Source organism: Myotis daubentonii, chromosome 6, assembly GCF_963259705.1.
Source record: "Myotis daubentonii chromosome 6, mMyoDau2.1, whole genome shotgun sequence".
Lineage (NCBI taxonomy): Eukaryota > Metazoa > Chordata > Mammalia > Chiroptera > Vespertilionidae > Myotis > Myotis daubentonii.
The window spans coordinates 23,264,266-23,281,820 of NC_081845.1; the positions used below are offsets into that span (position 1 = coordinate 23,264,266).

Consider the following 17,555-nt stretch of genomic DNA (forward strand, 5'->3'; position numbering starts at 1 on the left):
AACGTCCCAAATACAATAATTTCTTTTTTAATAGGAGCAAATAACAGCAACAGTAATACTGTATTATACATGATACAATAATTTCTTTTCATTTTCCCTTGTATTTTTTTTTTACCATTTTATTTCTTCCACACTATCTATAAAACATTTTATTTATTGTTTTGAATTAGTTTTACCTGTCTATTTGGAATAAATTTATCATCTTTCTTTTTTGATTTTTACATTTATTTCACTGAGAAAAATGGAATATATTTAATTTTATAAAGGTAAAGTCTAGAAAGATTAATTTTCACCACTTAATATCCTAAATAATACAAAACACTTGACAAATGATGCGATCTTTAAAAATAATTTTAGGATGCACCTATGAGCTAATCAGTAATAGTTTAATAAAGAAGCTTTTAAGAACCTGTTATACTAATAAAATAGTTTCATTCTGTCTAGCTCAATTATTATCAATTATATAACAACTTTTTAATATTGTCAAAGTTTTATTTTAGTTTTCAGTTTGAAAACCAAATAAAGCTCATAAACAACTATGAAGATCCTATAGGAATACTTTACTGTGTTACTATTCAAATTAGAAGAGACTTCAAACATAACTGTTCCTGTTTGGGATCAATTTTGGCAATGAGAAAATTAACAAAAGGAACTATGTTATGGAACTTTGTAATACCAAATACTGACTATTGGTATTGGTATCCAAATTTGCTACTTTTCATGTAGATATCTTTATTAGTTATAAACTCTGACATAAAATAGGAAACTTCTGTATTTAATACTGCATTTAGTATATATCTTTATGTTTTCCCAGGACACTGAAGTTAACATTTAGGGCAGGTGTTCACTGAGAATTAAACTAGATTATACATACATTTATGATATGAAGTAGAATTTGTACTGAGGGTTCCTTATTTGAAGAAAACCTAAAATAAAAGCAAGTCTAATAAAAAGGAATAAATATGGAGTGATAATTCACACCACTATTTTTTTTTCTCTAAAATAAGAATGCCTCAAATATAAAAAAGAAAATTGAAAATCCCTTTGAGGGTAATGTTTGACCAAAGAGAAGGACACCTATTTTATTTATTTACTTATTTAATTTTTAAAATATATTTTTATTGATTTCAGAGAGGAATGGAGAGGGAGAGAGAGAGAGAAACATCAATGATGAGAGAGCGTCATTGATTGGCTGCCTCCTGCACACCCCGCAACCCAGAAATGTGCCCTGACAGGTAATCAAACCCTGACTTCCTGGTTCATAGGTCGATGCTCAGCCACCAAGCCAGGCAGGCTGGGCTTACTTATTTAATTTTTAAAAATTAGATAAAATGTTGTTTGGGTCTCCTCAATAGTCTATTCTCTAGAGCTCATCTTAACCTTATTTTGTCTCTACTGCAAGTCTACACATTCTTAATCCCAACACTTTGTGGATCAGAGTAGATTTTTACCTTGATCCCCCCAAAAATTCAAGGCTTATCTTCTCATTGCCAATATCTGATCAATGTGCTCAGCTAAACACAAAAACTAAAGGACCTTCTCTTTAGGTCTTTGTCCTCCAATCCCACAAAAAGAAAAAAAAAAAAGGCAGAAACTTAGAAGTTAGAGCTTTTCATTAAAACCATGCAGTTCTAAAGAGGACTGGCTGTCACAGAAATCCCTAAAAACGGAAAGGAGGAAGTCTCAAGATGTACTCTTCCTCACTACACAGGAATTTCCCCAGCGGTGGGAGTTGGGGGTGACAGAGGAGTTGGGAGAGTTCAGTGCACTGAAATGTACTTCACGTGAAATGTAACAAAGCTGTGTTTAAAAGCTATTTTTAAATCATAGTAATATTATGAACTGAGGTACACTTTAAAATCTGTGCTATCCTTGTGAGTTCATAGTCCAGCTCTCTGGTGTGGAACTATTATATGCAAGTAGAATGTCAGAGATGTGCAAAAGTTGATTGTTAAGTTTTCAGGAATTGTGCTAGCCAGTTGTCCAGCACAGTCATGATTAAAAATAAAATGATATGAATTTAAAATATAAATTATATTCAAAAGAAAGGCAATGAATACTTAAAACCTGTCATTCATTTTACTATTATCTATGCACTGGAGGTTATTTATGTCTCTAGTATTGATATTATGATTGCCAGATAAAATTCAGGGTGCCCAGTTAACTTTGAATTTCAGATAAACAAAGAATAATTTCTTAGTATAAATATGTCCCAAATATTCATGAAATACCTATATTATACTAAAATAATTACTTGTTGTTTAACTGAAATTTAAATTTAATAGAGCATTATGGCTTTTTACTTGCTAAATCTGGCAGAGTCTGTATGGAGGAAATACTATGTAGAGGTACATTACAGCACGTTTATTTCTAACTCCATGTTTTTACTCAGCATCCATTGATGACTATAAAAATAAACACATTTTAAATAATTTCATAAGTATTTTCTCTATAGAAATCCAATGAAATCTTGATATCTGCTAGTATAGTCTTTCAATTCACATACCTACATACCTTTTGAGTTAGGATAATATGAAGAATTGTAGAGAGAGGACTAAACCTGGGATACCGAGTTATTTAATGTGAGGAAAATGTCTAAGAAAAGCTATGGTTTCTTTGTTTACTCCTCTCTGTTGTGGGATCTATGGATGCTCCTCGTTACCATTAATAAGTGTTTTAGAGGATACAGCAGGCTAAGTACAGTTGTTTACAGGTCAATTCATTGAAAATATTTTCACTTCCCCCACTCCCAATTAAATGAGTGAAATGAGAGAATGGATCAATGAATCATTTTAGTAGCTGGGCTCTGGGTAATCGAGGTCACTGACCTTGGTGGGCTGATAAATGAATTTGATCCCAGAGATGACTGGCAAGATCGGGTTTCTGGCTGCCTTGTTTTAATCATTTATGTGTGTCCTATTATTCATACAGAGATGTACAGTGCTAGCAGCTCCAAACTCAGGTTCATCAATATTACACAACAGACGTGGGTGTTTCCAGGACAGCTAAGTCAGAATATAACTTCCCTAGGAAATGGGAAACCCAAGGTAATTGTCTTCTAAATATGCAACAGGCACAGAAGTGCATATTAGGATTACTTCAGCTGAAAATTTCACCTGATTCTCATTTGCGTCTTTCCATACTTTGCAGCAAGATGATTATTCTCCTCCAATTCCTCCTCTTCTCCCCTCCTCCTTTTTTTTTTAAATTTCAAAAATTAAAACACCAATATTTTAAAAGAATGGATAGTCATTTTCTTCATGCAGAGTTAAGCTAAATGCCTACGCTTCACACACACTCTTGCTTACTATGGACTGAATAAGTCTGGATTTGAAAAAGGCTCATATTTTAGTCAGATTCATTTTCTTCCACCAAATGAGATATTAAGTTTTGTCTCCACATGCAAACTGTTGTATAAACAGAAACTGAGCAAATTCTAACAATAAAACATCTGGTTGTTTTGCAAATAGCAATTTGAATGAATGAAATAAAATAGTCAATGGATTTTTTTACCTGAATTGAACCATTTAAAAATGGGTCTAGAGATATCCTAATGTTCAATTTCCAATGAAGCAGGAACTTTTCAGCACCCATAAATAGTGGGTGCGTTCAAACCCAAAGAAAACAGTATTGAGTCTTCTTTTTTGTAATGTTAAATTCTAGTAGGTAATTCCCCTCTACCTAGATAATCCTTCAGTTTCCAGATTCCCTAACTAATCTTGAGGACGTGACTTTTCAAGGATGGGAAATATTCTTCTGACTGTTTAAATAATATGAGAATAAGCATATACTAGCATGGAAACCTTTGGCGTCATTTCCCCTTCTTTTTCTACATACACACAGGACTAACATAAATATTTAGAGCTGGTCCTTAAAAGAATTATGTCTTGAGAAGTGATTTAAAAAGAAAGAGAAGATGAGAGGAGGGTTTCCAAAACATCCGTTCAGCTTGAGAGGAATACGGCCGTACAGCCAACGCAGAGCCATTTATTTAAACTTCCAAAATAGCGTTGAGCCTGAAAGCTTGGGATGTAAAGGTACCACCTTGGATCATTGTGGCCCAATACTCTTTTTTTATTTTTATTTTTTTATTGAGCTTAACTGTAACAGTTAATAGTATTTTACTTTTATCTAAGATTTTATAGTTCATATGATATGTTCATAGAACAACATGAATGTATTTAGTATCGAATGTGTCATTTTCTTATTTAATTTTCACAGCAATTGCATGAAATGGATTCTACTATCCTAATTTTATAAGCAAAGACAGTGAGCCCAGAGAGAGGAAGTCACTTGCTTTTTAGCCACTCTGCACTCACGCATCTCTTAGTCCTTTTGACAAAGCTGTAAGATAGATCCTATCAGGCTTGCTGAAGGGAAGAGCACTTGATGATCAGGGAGATCAGGAAATTTGCTCAAGGTCATTCGGCTAGTAAATAGTAAAAGGGGGCACCAAGCCAGGTTTATAAATTATTTCCAGTTGCTTCCGGTGACATCTTTGTGACTAGGAAACATGGGAGAAGCTGATGAAAATTCAGTTGGCTGGTGATCTTTTTGTGTGAATCTACAAAGTCTTTGAATGTAGTTGCAAGACCTATATAATATGTGGATGCAATAAATGTAATTTAATTTTAACTTTATGTAAGTGCCTTTAGGGCAGCGGTTCTCAACCTATGGGTCGCGACCCCTTTGGGGGTCGAACGACCCTTACACAGGGGTCACCTAAGACCATCGGAAAACACATATATAATTACACATTGTTTTTGTGATTAATCACTATACTTTCATTATGTTCAATTTGTAACAATGAAAATACATCCTGCATATCAGATATTTACATTAAGATTCATAACAGTAGCAAAATTACAGTTATGAAGTAACAACGAAAATAATTTATGGTTGGGGGTCACCACAACATGAGGAACTGTATTAAAGGGTTGCGGCATTAGGGAGGTTGAGAACCACTGCTTTAGGGTGTTACTTATTCTACCCTGTCCTTTGCTACTGTTGTTCTTGCTGAAGGGCCTAGCATTATGCCTGGCACACAGCATGTGCTCAATATGTTGTGAATGCTTCATGAATAAATGAAAGCACATCCCTGTATGCAAACTGTGGGGACAGCTTCTCCTGACAGTGCAGGAGTGGAGATTCAGATTGCCCTTGGGTGAGTGAGGAAATAAAGCATCAGGGGCCATCTGTTGGGTTCACCGGCCGAGCTGCCTTGCTTGTGAAATGGAAAGTCTGCGGCATGAAGTGAGATGTCCGCTCAGTCTGCCCCCAAACAGCAGGCCTGATGAGAGGCAGAGTCGCATAGATTTCTTTCTTTCCCAAACCCAGAAAATTAGAATCAAAGACCCTATAAAACTCACGGCTTCACTTCATACAATAACAAAGTACACTTGATTGATGGACGAAAATCTGGGTTGAACCCCAGCAGGTCACTTCACCACATTTTTTTCTCATCAGTAAGATGAAAAGTTCAAATTATGAGGCCTGCACATTCCTTCCAGCCCTAAAACCCTTCAGTGTAGTATTGCCTGAGGCAATCACATACTTGAACAATATATACAGGCTCACCTCAGCCATGCCTTTGCAAACGGGATGCTTCAAACAGTACAATCCACACTTTCTTCCTCTGTTGTGGTAGAATAATCATAAAAAAATAGTGAGAAATGTTTCCTGATGATATATTGGTTAACTGGCTACTTAGTATTTATTCTAATTACTGAACAAACAAACAAAAATTTTGATGACTCTTGTGATCTTGGTGGGCTCAGGTGAATTGGATCCCAGCAGTGACTGCCAAGATCAAGTCTCTGGTTGCTTAGCTTTAATCATTTATGGGTACTTGTAAGCTGAGTGTGTGAGTGAGTGTGTGTGTGTGTGTGTGTGTGTGTGTGTGTTAAAGTCACTTATGATGAACATGGATGAGGTGCAGAAACTAAGTTGTTTAACTGAATAGGAATTTGTTTTGTTTACCCAAAACTAAATTGACTGTCATCAGGGTATTATTTGGAAACTATTATTCAAATATAGAAATAGCAGGTCTGGCTTTTAAATTTCTGTCAGTGGAAATATAATTTGGTGATGGGTTCTTTTTGTCAACTGGTTTGTGTCTTGTTGTTAAATTTTTTTTTCCAATTGATTTTCTTTTGAGTGTTTTTTTGTTTTGTTTTGTTTTTTAGATTTGGGAGCTATCTTTCACTACATATAGTTGTTGATTATGCACTGAATATGCTTATTTTATTTTCTGAGCAAATAAGAAGTAAATGTCACAAAGTGTTCATCTTCAAAAATACAACATTGATCTTAACAAACATAAAAATTAGAGCAGAACAATAGAGGCAATGCATAGATTATCTATGGATAAAAAACTACCTGGAAACTCTACTTTAAGACTGGCATTTAGTAACAGGAGTATCAATTTATCTTATGAGGCTTTTTGACCAAAACCCACAATAAGAAACACATATTTCTCATTGTGATCCTGTATATATGGTATATCTGAAGAAAGGTTTCACTAAATAATAGGTTTTCTTACTGTGTGTGATGTGCTCTGATGTTTTTATAAAAATATATATTTTTATTAATTTCAGAGGGAAAGGTAGAGGAAGAGAAAGATAGAAATATCAATTATGAGAATCATTGATTGGCTGCCTCTTAAATGTCCCCACAACTCAGGCATGTGCCCTGACTGGGAATCGAACCATGACCTCCTGGTTCATAGGTTGACATTCAACCACTGAGCGAGCTACACTGGCCAGGCTGCTCTGTTTTTTGTTTTTTTTTTAAATCTCTATTTTAATTTTTTTAAATGATGGCTGTAATTCAGTAAGTTGACCTGTGACCCACTAATGGACAGTGACCTGCAGTTTGAAAAATACTGTTTGATGGCAAAAATATACTATCAAGCTCATATATACTATATGCTATATGCTATAATATATATGATTGACCTCAGAATAGGTACATGAACCATATTATAATGAAGCAACTCTACTGTGGATATTTGCTTTTTAAAATCAGCAGCAATATTGACCCTTTTTCATAGTCAATAAAGGCTTAGGCCAGGAGCCATTTGTGTCCCTTGCAAAGACTATTCTTTGATGTCAATGGCTTCCTCTGGACCCAGAATTTTTGCTGAGAGTGGGTTTGCCTGATCTGACTTGGAGAAACAGGAGACCCTTTTTTCCATGCCCCTCTCCCAGCGTGGGCTTTGGGCACTGAAATGAAGACAGGGAGAAGGGTGGGACTGTGGACAAAAGCTCCACTGAGATGGACTGTTTGGCCTGAGACACTGCTGACCTGGGAGGAAGAAGTATCATTGTAAGGCTCCATTCCTATTCACCCACTGACACTCCCTGGGAAACTCACTGAGATAGTCTCTCTCGTTGTTTCTTGTTTGCACAGCACAGACTCAGCTTTTTCAGAGATTAAGATGCTCATCAATATCCAGGCTTTTCTCTTCTTTCTGGGCGTATAGTTAGACCACTTTCCATGGCAATTAGATGTGGTTATGTGACTGAGTTTTATCCAAGAATGTAAGTGGAAGGGATGTGTGTCCCTTCCAGGCTTGGCCCATATAAACCTTCCACCACAACCTGGCCCTCTTCCCACAAATGCTGCTTGGAAAGGTGAGAACACTGATGGTCAACTGTCAGTCCACCCTGTCCTGTGACATGAGCATGGAATTCTTCTTTATTAGGGTAAGTCTTTGAAATTTTAGTTGTTAAAGTACTTTTCCTACCCCCAAATGTTGGTCTCCTTCAACAGTCTCCTAAGTGAGTATTTGACTCCCATTTTGCCTTCCTTTAATCCATTCTTCATAGTGTGGCTTCAGTGGTCTTCTCCTATGAACTAACCATGTCAACTCTGCCACCTCCTTCTGGTCTTTATCAAGCCAAAAATTCAGATTTCTTCTAGGATAAAGCTAAAGCTACTTAATACAAATCTCAATGGTTTGGGCCTGCCTATCTCTCTACCTTCATCTCTCATCATGGTTACCATATCTCACCATCTTTCACCTTACTCTCCCCACTTTGATTATATAAGCCTTCTCAAGTAGTTCCCATTTTGTCCTCTTTCTGGCCACAGGGCTTTTTGCATATCCTATTTCTTCTGCCTAGAATACAGGCCAATAAAATAATTTCCTTTAAATGATAAAGTGGTAAATATTTTAGACTTTGCAGACCATATGGCATATGTCCCAACCAACTACTTGAATTTTCCATCTTAGTCCCAAGGCAGCCTTAAACAATATGTAAATAAATGGGTGTGGCTGTGAACCAATCACATTTTATTTATAAAAGCATGTGATAAGCTGGATTTGAACCATTGGTCATACTTTGCTAACCCCTGGTGCAGAATGTTCTTTCTACACTTTCCCCCCCTAATAAACAGTCCTATAAATCCTTTATCTCTTCTCCAAGGCAGCCTTCACTGATATTTCCGACTAGATCAAATCCTTCTAGTGTATGTTCTCATAATACTTGTTACGGTGGAAATTTTACATTGTCCATATTAGTCATCAGAAGAAGCTAGTAAGCCTCTTGTTTATTTGTTGTTATTCACTGTTAACTGAGCAATAAGTGGGCACCTCTGATTTGTTGTCCAGTACATAGGACAGAGTGAAAAGGTGATTGTCCTAGCCTCTGTGACTTAAAATACTGTATTCATCTATTTGTTCAATCGACAAATATTAATTGAAGTTCTACTGAGTTGCAAGGAGGATTCCAAGGTGTATAAAACATGAGACACGAAGCTATTATTTCAGATATCTTGGTGCTTGTTCTCCCATCTGAAAAAAAAAAAAAAAGATAAAATGGGACTGGAGAATGCAAAGATAGGAGCAATAAAGACAATGCACTGGCACCATAAGTATAATATTTTTATAATATTTTATGGGTGTAGAATTTGATTTGCAGGATACTGTTGGTTAAAGGTGATATGGAATATTTTGCTGACACACTCATAATTTTCTCCTTCCCACATGCTGTTCGACCTGGGCAAGTTTCATAGTTTTCTTGGCATTCTAAACCCAAATATCTAGAGCCCTTTCCATTACCTGCCAGACCTGAGAAGTTGCTGCGCCGCAGAAGCAGAAGCAGATGCTGCTCGGTCCATATAGACATTGGTCAGAGCCAGATGTGTCCACCCAGCTCTCTTGAATCCTCATGTTTCATGGCAGCTCTTTTCTGAAAAGAAGCCCAGGAGAAACAATACCCCAGATCAGACTTTCCAGATGCTTCTGGGTGTTCCTGGCCGTGTGTGTGAGTTTATACGTACGGGGACTCAGAGCGCCTTGAGCAAGCTCGACATTATTGCCACGTTCCAGCTGAAGAGTGAAGCCGTTGCTGAACACAGACGATGTCAGGCACTGGTAAGCATACATTTGGCCCTGATTGATTTCAACAGGCTGGAGGTGAAAATTATCTTAAAGGCAGAGTTACTTTAAATCTAATGCAAAAAATCACATGTTCCCCTCTGTCTTCCCCCAACCAGCTGCATCTGGCCCTTAGATTTGTTTGGTTTGGCTTTCACCGTATTTAAACAACAGCATCAACCAAAAATTGGATTTGTGGATGTGGGAGATTTCATGTAAAACTCCGAGTTTCTGGCATCTGGGCGATCTGGCAGGCCTAGGTGCCATTCCAATGTGGCTGGATACAGCCCTGCTCAGATGAGTCATGGGCTTGCCAGGACGCTGACCCTAACTGACCGCCTTCACTCACTTATTTTACCTTCCTGGCACAGAGTTTGCCTTTGCCCTTGTCAGATGGAAAGGAGGATCAGTGGCACAGAAATATTTTTGTAAAGAAAACAGCTCTTATTATTAAATGCTACTGTGCTATTTTCGGTATTTGTATATCACCTTGTATTTTTTATAGCATCTTCCCCTCAAGGAACTCAAAAGATCTTGCTAAAGTTCAAGGGCAAAAGAGCCATTTACCCCTCTTGTCTGGGTGGACTAGTGTCCTAAAGATCTGCAGAATCTGGGGACATGCCTGATGAGAAGAATGTGCCTAAAAGGGCATTCTGCCCGAGACAAGTTCTCTCAAGGGCCCTGTGATGGGTACTGAGCAGCTGAGTCAAGTAAGGATGGGCAGAGGATCCAGTGGGAGCAGAAATGTCCCATTCAGACTACAGAGGTTTGTTTAGGGATCTGGCCACCTGCATGCACTGGACAGGTCTAGCCCCAGAAGACCTAGCTTTGGAGATAAACTTCAGAGGATAAGTAACAATTTACCAGATGGAGGTGGACTTTAGAGAGCACGTCAGCAGGAAGGAAATGAGCTTTAACTTAGAAACATGAAAAACAAGATTGGGTTGGTGGGTGGAATGGGGACTGAGTTTATGAGACATTTTTATCCAATCTGTGTCCCCTGTAATATGGGAGCATTCAGACCAGATACACTGCTATGCCCAGAACCCTTTCAGAATCAGCTACTCAAAGAGTGGTTCATGGACCAGTAGCATCAGCACCTATTGGAAGCTTGTTAGAAACAGATTCACAAACCTTATTCCCCACTGAGTCAGATGCCCAGTAAATAATATAATTACTATTACTTTGTGTGTTTTTTTAAAAAGAACTAAGTCATTCTTCTTCTAAAAAAATTGAGCCTTGGTTTGCTCATTATTATTATTATTATTTAAATCATGTAGATAGTAGTTATAATAAAGACCAGGTAGAAATAGTCTCTTAAAAAAATAGAGCCCACTCTTGCCCTTTGGACTCAAACACTAATAAAACAAATTATTGAGTTATTTATTACATTCATGAGTTACTTAAATTCCAGTTTATGGCAGGAAGCTATGTATAAATACTCTCATTTTTTATTTAATGAGTAATGAAGATGATAAATTAATGGCTTTGTAAGATAAAGATATCATTATTGAATGGGTACTGTGTGTGTAACTCTTTGCATACTTCACTTATTTTCCACACTTCAACCAGCCTTAATTTATAAATGAAGAATTAAAGGTTATAGACATTAAGTTGCTTACGTAAGATCATGCAGTTATTGCTTTGTAGTTAATATCTAAACACACACTTGAATCCGAATCCCACATTATTTGCCTTTCCCTATAAGTACTCCTAATGAACTTTAGATTTTTTAACTCTTCAGTGACCTGGCCAGTTGTTGTTGTTTTTTTCCTTTTGATCTTGATTGTCAAAATGGAAAGGTCCTATTCCATCTGATTTCTACTTAAAGAAAACAATTTTTAAAAATACTGGTTGTACTTTCAGTGAAAATGGTAGTGAGAATTATTCTTACATTATTTCTTTTCTTTTTTTCTTTTCTTCTCTTGTCGATTCTTTGTCCTTCCTTCTTCCCTCCCTTCTTCCCTTCCTTCCTTTGTTTTAATAATACTTAGTTGCTTGATTTTACTCACCAGAATCAAGTTAGACTAAAACACATATACTATTTTAAGAGAAAAAAAGAAGCCTAGTTTCATAGCTCCAATAAAGCCTGCAGGCATCTCAAAACAATATGCATTACAACTTCAAAGAAGAAAGATATTGAGTGGTGAGAATTTAAACGTATCACAGGGACTTTCAGGTGGCTACTTTACGATGTGAAACACACTTTTAACTTAAAAAGCAAGATTTTTATAACCTAAGCTGCCTCTTTATGCATTCATAAAACCATGGAAATTTTATGGAAAAATAAATCTTTCCTTTAGAAAAGAACTTGGAAATTTAAAAACTATAAGTTGACATTTGTTTCCCAGAGCTGATACTGAAAGAGTAAACTGGAATGAAACTGCTGGATGACATTAGAGAAGCAATAATGGCAAGTTTCTGAGGTCAGCCTGCTGGAAATAGGAAGTATATACTTCTGCAATTGAACTGACAACTGAAACAACTCAGGAATCCCAGGTTTACTTAACTAGACCAGTCCGGCGGCTAACAGAGCTTCCTAACAAGTAGGCCATGGAGCAATGGGGACCAACAGACAAGATGCCAAAGCCACCAGCAAGGCCTGCCATTGGACCCCTGAAGACCTTGCCGTGAGTGCTGGTATTATCGCTGAAACTGTATATAGCAGTGCCAAGACCTATGTGATCATTATCATATATGTACCTCATTCTGCTCCCCTGAGATTATTTTAATAACGAGTGATTGAAAAAAATATAGGACGGTGGTTAAAAACAAAATATTTGGAGTAGTTTGAGGGTTGAACTCCAGCTCTGTCATGTATTATTGTGGACATTTTGTGTTTTTTGCCAGCCCAGCATCCCCTCCTCCATCTTCTGAAAATACCACCTTCTTTTTCCCTTAAGGAACTTCTCTTCCCCTATTTTGTGTTAATAATCAAAATCCCTGCCTTTCCCCAACAAAATAGGAAGGCATGTGATCCAAGATGGGCCAAATAAATTCAATCTTCCAGAAGTTCAAACTGTGAGCCATACCAACAGCAACTGACCAGAGTTGATCATCTCTACGGTGTTTTCCTGAAGAAACTGGCCCATTAGTTCCTGTTGCTTAGATGCTTGAAATTTTTTTTTTTTTATTTCTTATTCTTCCAATGGTCCAGTTGTTCACTCTTGATTCTGTGAGCTTCTGCATACCCTTCCAATAAGTTTCAGTTCTACTTGGGTTAACCAGAATCTCTTTTCCTTGTTTGTCACTCGAATATGCTAAATAAAGTAAATCATAACTCTAACCTTCACAGACTTCAGCAAATGTAAAATATCTGATTTAACCTAACAGCTTTATAATAATGACTTCAAAATATTTGACAGTTAAAAAATGTTATTTTGGTAACTGTGAAGTACTACTTAATATTTCTAAGAAGTTATATGTAAAATTTGAAAATAATGCTTACTTTCCAGATTTGTGAGAATTAAATGAGACCATGTCTAAAAGATGTCTAGCACAGTGCCCCCAGAGTAAGCAATCAATTCTATTGGTCCTTACACCTCTAGGGTCTATAAACTTGAACATCTCAGTCCCAGGCAAGTTCAAACATTAAATGAGTTACGCTAATAGTTTGTCATTTAGCAACTTCTCTGAGTTTTTGGCAATGCAGGAATGACTGCTGGATAGTTCTATTTACACTAAAAAACTGGCAATTTGAACATTTTAGTGGGACACTAATCAAATTGGCACTCAGTTAAAAAATGGATTTAACCCACACACACAAAAAAAGGAACTTGTTTGAATAAGAGCATTTAAACAAGATTTTCACTTTGTAAATGAGCAATTTTGAATTTCCCCAGAAATTTCTGGTATTGCATTCTAAATTATGAAGTAATCTAGTGGATAACATTTTTAGATTTATGTCAACCAAGCAAATGATTTATTTAGTCTTTACTGTACATATATTTTTAACATGGTCAGAGTCTGTACCTTCTGAAGTTAGTTCCTAGGATTCTTATACAAACATTCCATTTGTCTACAAGTTACATATTAGTCAGAGTCACTGTTTACAGAAACAATGTCAATGGAATGGTGGGGTGGGCTACTATTCCCCACTGTTACACTATGAATCAAACTGGCTTGTCCTACATGGAAACTTGTTGTCTTACAGAGCAGAAAGTCCAGTGATAGGGCAGACTCCATGGTTCTCATCATGTCACCTAGGTACTGTGTCTGTCTTCTGACCTCTATGATGATAGCTTCAATCTTAGGCTACCTTCTCTTGTAGCTTGTCATAGAGGCCAGTGTGTTGAATGTCATCAGTTATTCCTTCAGACCCACCCTCTACCCTTTTGTATCTACTCTGTGCCCGACAAGGCCCACAGCATGAATTACATGAGTATGCTCCCTCACCTGCTGGCTTCTGCCTGGATCTAGTCAATGGGGAGCCCCTGAGGGAAACTGAGCAGAGAGAAGAGAAGAAAGCTGGCTCCCTCCCTGTGAGGTCAAGTTGTGCTGACAATGTTCCTTAATGAAAGTTCACTGCTCTTCTCATGGTGGCCCTATCTCCACCATACTCTCCAGGTTCTGGGAACCCTGGTCCATGTGCTTTTGAGCACAGGGGTGATGAGAGCTCTGCTACAATTCATCCTGGGGTGGAATCATATTTATAGGTAGACCTTGTCACCTTTTCTGATTTTTCCTTAGTTACTGATAGGAAGATGCCAAGTAGACCAGAGAGTAGAAAGGACAACTGATTCTGTGGCCACACAGTAGTTGATTTAGCCAAAGTATCCTGGATCAAAAGGCACTGAAACAGCTCGCTCTGTGCTGTGTCCTGCTTCAGCCTCTAGAAATTCTCTGGATGATGACACAAGGTTGAGCTATTCCTTCTGGGGCTTCGTGTTTAGTTCAGATGGAATCCACTGAGACCCGGATCTCTGCGGTTAGGCTGACAGTGGTTGCTCTCCCGTGTTGGTTCATCAACCAACATCTTCCCGAGGCTTCTCCAAGCTTAGCCATTGCTGTTCTGTATTCACCACTCCTCCTCAGAGGAAGTTATTTCTCTAGCCATTGTCATTTCTCCTTGTGCTTCACTTCTCCCCATCCATCCTCCTCCCAAGGAATATTTTCACTTATCTTCTTAGAAAGCTTTTACTTGTATGAGTAGATGACAATAAATTGTGGGACTGTTACTCAGTCCTGTAGGTTTTTTGTAACTTAATGAAGCAAGTAAAGGTTTATAGCAATTGTTTGTATTCCCACAGCATATAAAGGCATTTCTCTTGCCCCAAAAATTGGGTAATGCAGGTGGAGTATTTCAGGCACACAGAGTGCAGTCAGAAGGGCTGTGGAATCAGGACACACTTGGAAAAATGTTGATTTCCATATAGGATAAAGACATTCAACATCTGTCCAAGTTCTCTCTAGTGTCTATCTATCTATCTATCTATCTATCTATCTATCTATCTATCTATCTATTTATCATCTATCTATCTATCTATCTATCTATCTATCTATCTATCATCATCTGTCTGTCTATAATTTATCCATCCAACCATCTATCTATCCATCCATTCAGCCAGCCAGCCACTTACCTACTTGTCTATGTAAATAGCAGCTTTTGGGAAACTGTGGCTCATTTTTTTTCATGCAGAGAGAATATTTCAAAGAAGTGGGTTTATTCCTTTTTTAAAAAAATCAGTCGTAAAATTACCTTCCAGATTGTTTAGAGTGAGTAAAGCACAGAGTAATGTTAGTTTGGAACGCTGGGTCCTCAGGGCAAGCACCTAGCTGGAGAACAGTGATACCACCTGCATTAGTTTTGCTGAAGTCTCTGTCTGGGTCTGGTTCACTGCTGGGCCACGGGTGGTGACTTCTCTGATATGTCATTTCATAACCTGTTTGCAGAATAAAGGTTGCAGGAGATAAAGGTATTAGAATCCTTTCTACTTACCCTTCTAGAGACATTGCAGTAAAGATACTTTTTAAAGGGGATCTTTCACATCAGAAATGGATTCAGGTTTTGTGGAACCTTAGGATTATACAACTTTGTAGATCTTCTTTAAGAAACAGCATATGAAAATGGTTATGAAAATACTTATTCAGAATTAGAAAAGAATTCTCAACAAATTATAATTTAAAAATACAAGTATCACAAACATCACAGAATCCAGAAAACAATGTAATATTAATTAACTGCTTGACACATCTCTATAGTACTTTCTTTCTATATTTTAGCTTCATACTCTTGATTTTTCTTCTCATATGCTAATGACTTTTAAAGATAATTTTTCATGAATAAAATAGAAAGGTTATTCAATCTCCTAGTATGTTTAATTGAAATTTTTTTATTGATAACTGGGTTGAATAAAAGCATTCTGAACTTTCCTTTAGCTGGACCCACAAAAATCCAGGTAGCCAGTCCAACTCCACCGGACAGCAGAGGAATTCTGTTGGAGGAAATGTTTGTGTGGATCAATATGGAAGTCTTAACAAATTGCAGAAAGTATAAAAAACGGAATCCTCCTTATTTGTGAATTCTGTATTTGTGGATTTGCCTGCTCATTAAATTTATTTGTAACTCCAAAATCAATGTTTGCGGCACTTTTGCGGTGATTCATGGACATGTACAGAGCAGCGAAAAACATTGAGTTGCCCAATGTGCCCGCTCCCAGCTGAGGGTGATGGAGGCAAGGCTCTGCATTCTCGTTTCAGCTCTCATGCTGTGAACAATTGTCTGTTTTGCAGTCTACTTAATGCCACTTTTTTACATTTTTGTGCCTTTTGTTGATTTTGCTGCTTGAAATGTCCCTGATGCTTGGTGCTGAAGTGCTGGCTGGTGTTCCCAAGTGCAAGAAGGCTGTGATATGCCTTATGGAGGAAATACATTGTATTATTTATTTTATTGTTCATCCTCACCCAAGGATATGTTCTTTTAAAAATTGATTTTGGAGAGAGAGAAGAAGGGAGGAAGAGTGAGAGAGAAACATCAGTTAACTCCCATGTGCACCGGACTGCAACCTAGGACTGTGCCCTGACTGGGATTCAAACTCACAGCCTTTTGGTGTACTGGAGGCTGCTCCAACCAGCTGAGCCACCCGGCCTTGAGACAGAGAGCAGGTAAGTTGGCTCATAAAAACAGGCAAAGGAGAAAAAGAGTCTAAAGTGGGAAAGCTCAGTTTTATCAGATAAGTCCCTCATTCCCCTGCGTAAGGAGGAGAGGAAGGTGATAGGAGGAAGAACAGAGGGTGTTCCTGGCGAAGTTTCTCCACACCAGGTGGGACATGGAAGCCCTCCCATCTATGGATAGGGAAGCAGACTCAGTTGTCAGTTATAAAATGGGGAGAGGGAGGCTGGACATGTAAAAACAACACACCTCCTTTTTAAGAAACAAATAAAGCTAGTTGTATTTTAGAAAATATGTTTTAATTTTTCTGTTAGTGAGGCTGATGCATTTTTCACATTTTTGTTATCAAATTGCATTTGTTCTTATGTAAATTATCTTTTCATAAGTCATTTTTTAAAAGCCCATTACAAATGTACCCCATGGGAAAGAAATATGTGTCATGGGGCTGGGCAGGGAGTGGTGTAGAGAAAGCTTTGGTGAGGATGGGGAAACACTTCATTGCTTCCTATCATTTTCACCCACGATGTAAAGCTTTAATTCATAAGTTCAATGTGCTCTTGAGAGTCTAAACTTCTTTTTTACAAATGTCTTCACACCCTCACTCCTCTCTCTTCCTGGGGAGCCTGAACTGAGGTGAGCCTCCACATTTGCTTTGCCTCGACCACACTGAGGAGATGAGCCTCCTGAGAAAATCCACAACCAGTGCAGTGGGAGTTACTGTGCACTCGGCTGAGCCCTCAGCTGCACCCTCAGCACAGCCGTGCACACTTACTCAGCTTCTCCAGAGAGCTTGCTCTCATTTTCTGCAACTTCATACCTTTTCACTCTCCTCTAAAGAACGACACACACTCCCACACATCCCCCACCCACTCTCAGCAATGACTGCTGCATAATGCTGCGGAGGGAAAGCTGAAGGCATCCATGAAGAAGCACCTTACCTTCCTACTCCACATCCACAAACGGCTTGCATTTGCACCCGCCTTCTCCTCCTTCCTCCGATAAAAATGAGCAAACAGCTCTCCTGCCAAAAGTTGATCACAGGTACCCTGAATGTCTTCTTCC

General features: G+C 37.9%; 1 long non-coding RNA gene across 1 annotated transcript in view; it reads left to right on the forward strand.

Moving 5' to 3' along the window:
• The window catches only part of LOC132236444 (uncharacterized), a 29,531-nt gene extending 19,796 nt beyond the window's left edge, over positions 1–9,735 (forward strand). Inside the window, exons 2-3 of the long non-coding RNA XR_009453311.1 lie at positions 7,572–7,706; positions 9,019–9,735. This is a non-coding gene — a long non-coding RNA (uncharacterized LOC132236444). The remainder of the gene's footprint in view (positions 1–7,571; positions 7,707–9,018) is intronic.
• The last annotated feature ends 7,820 nt before the right edge of the window (positions 9,736–17,555 follow it).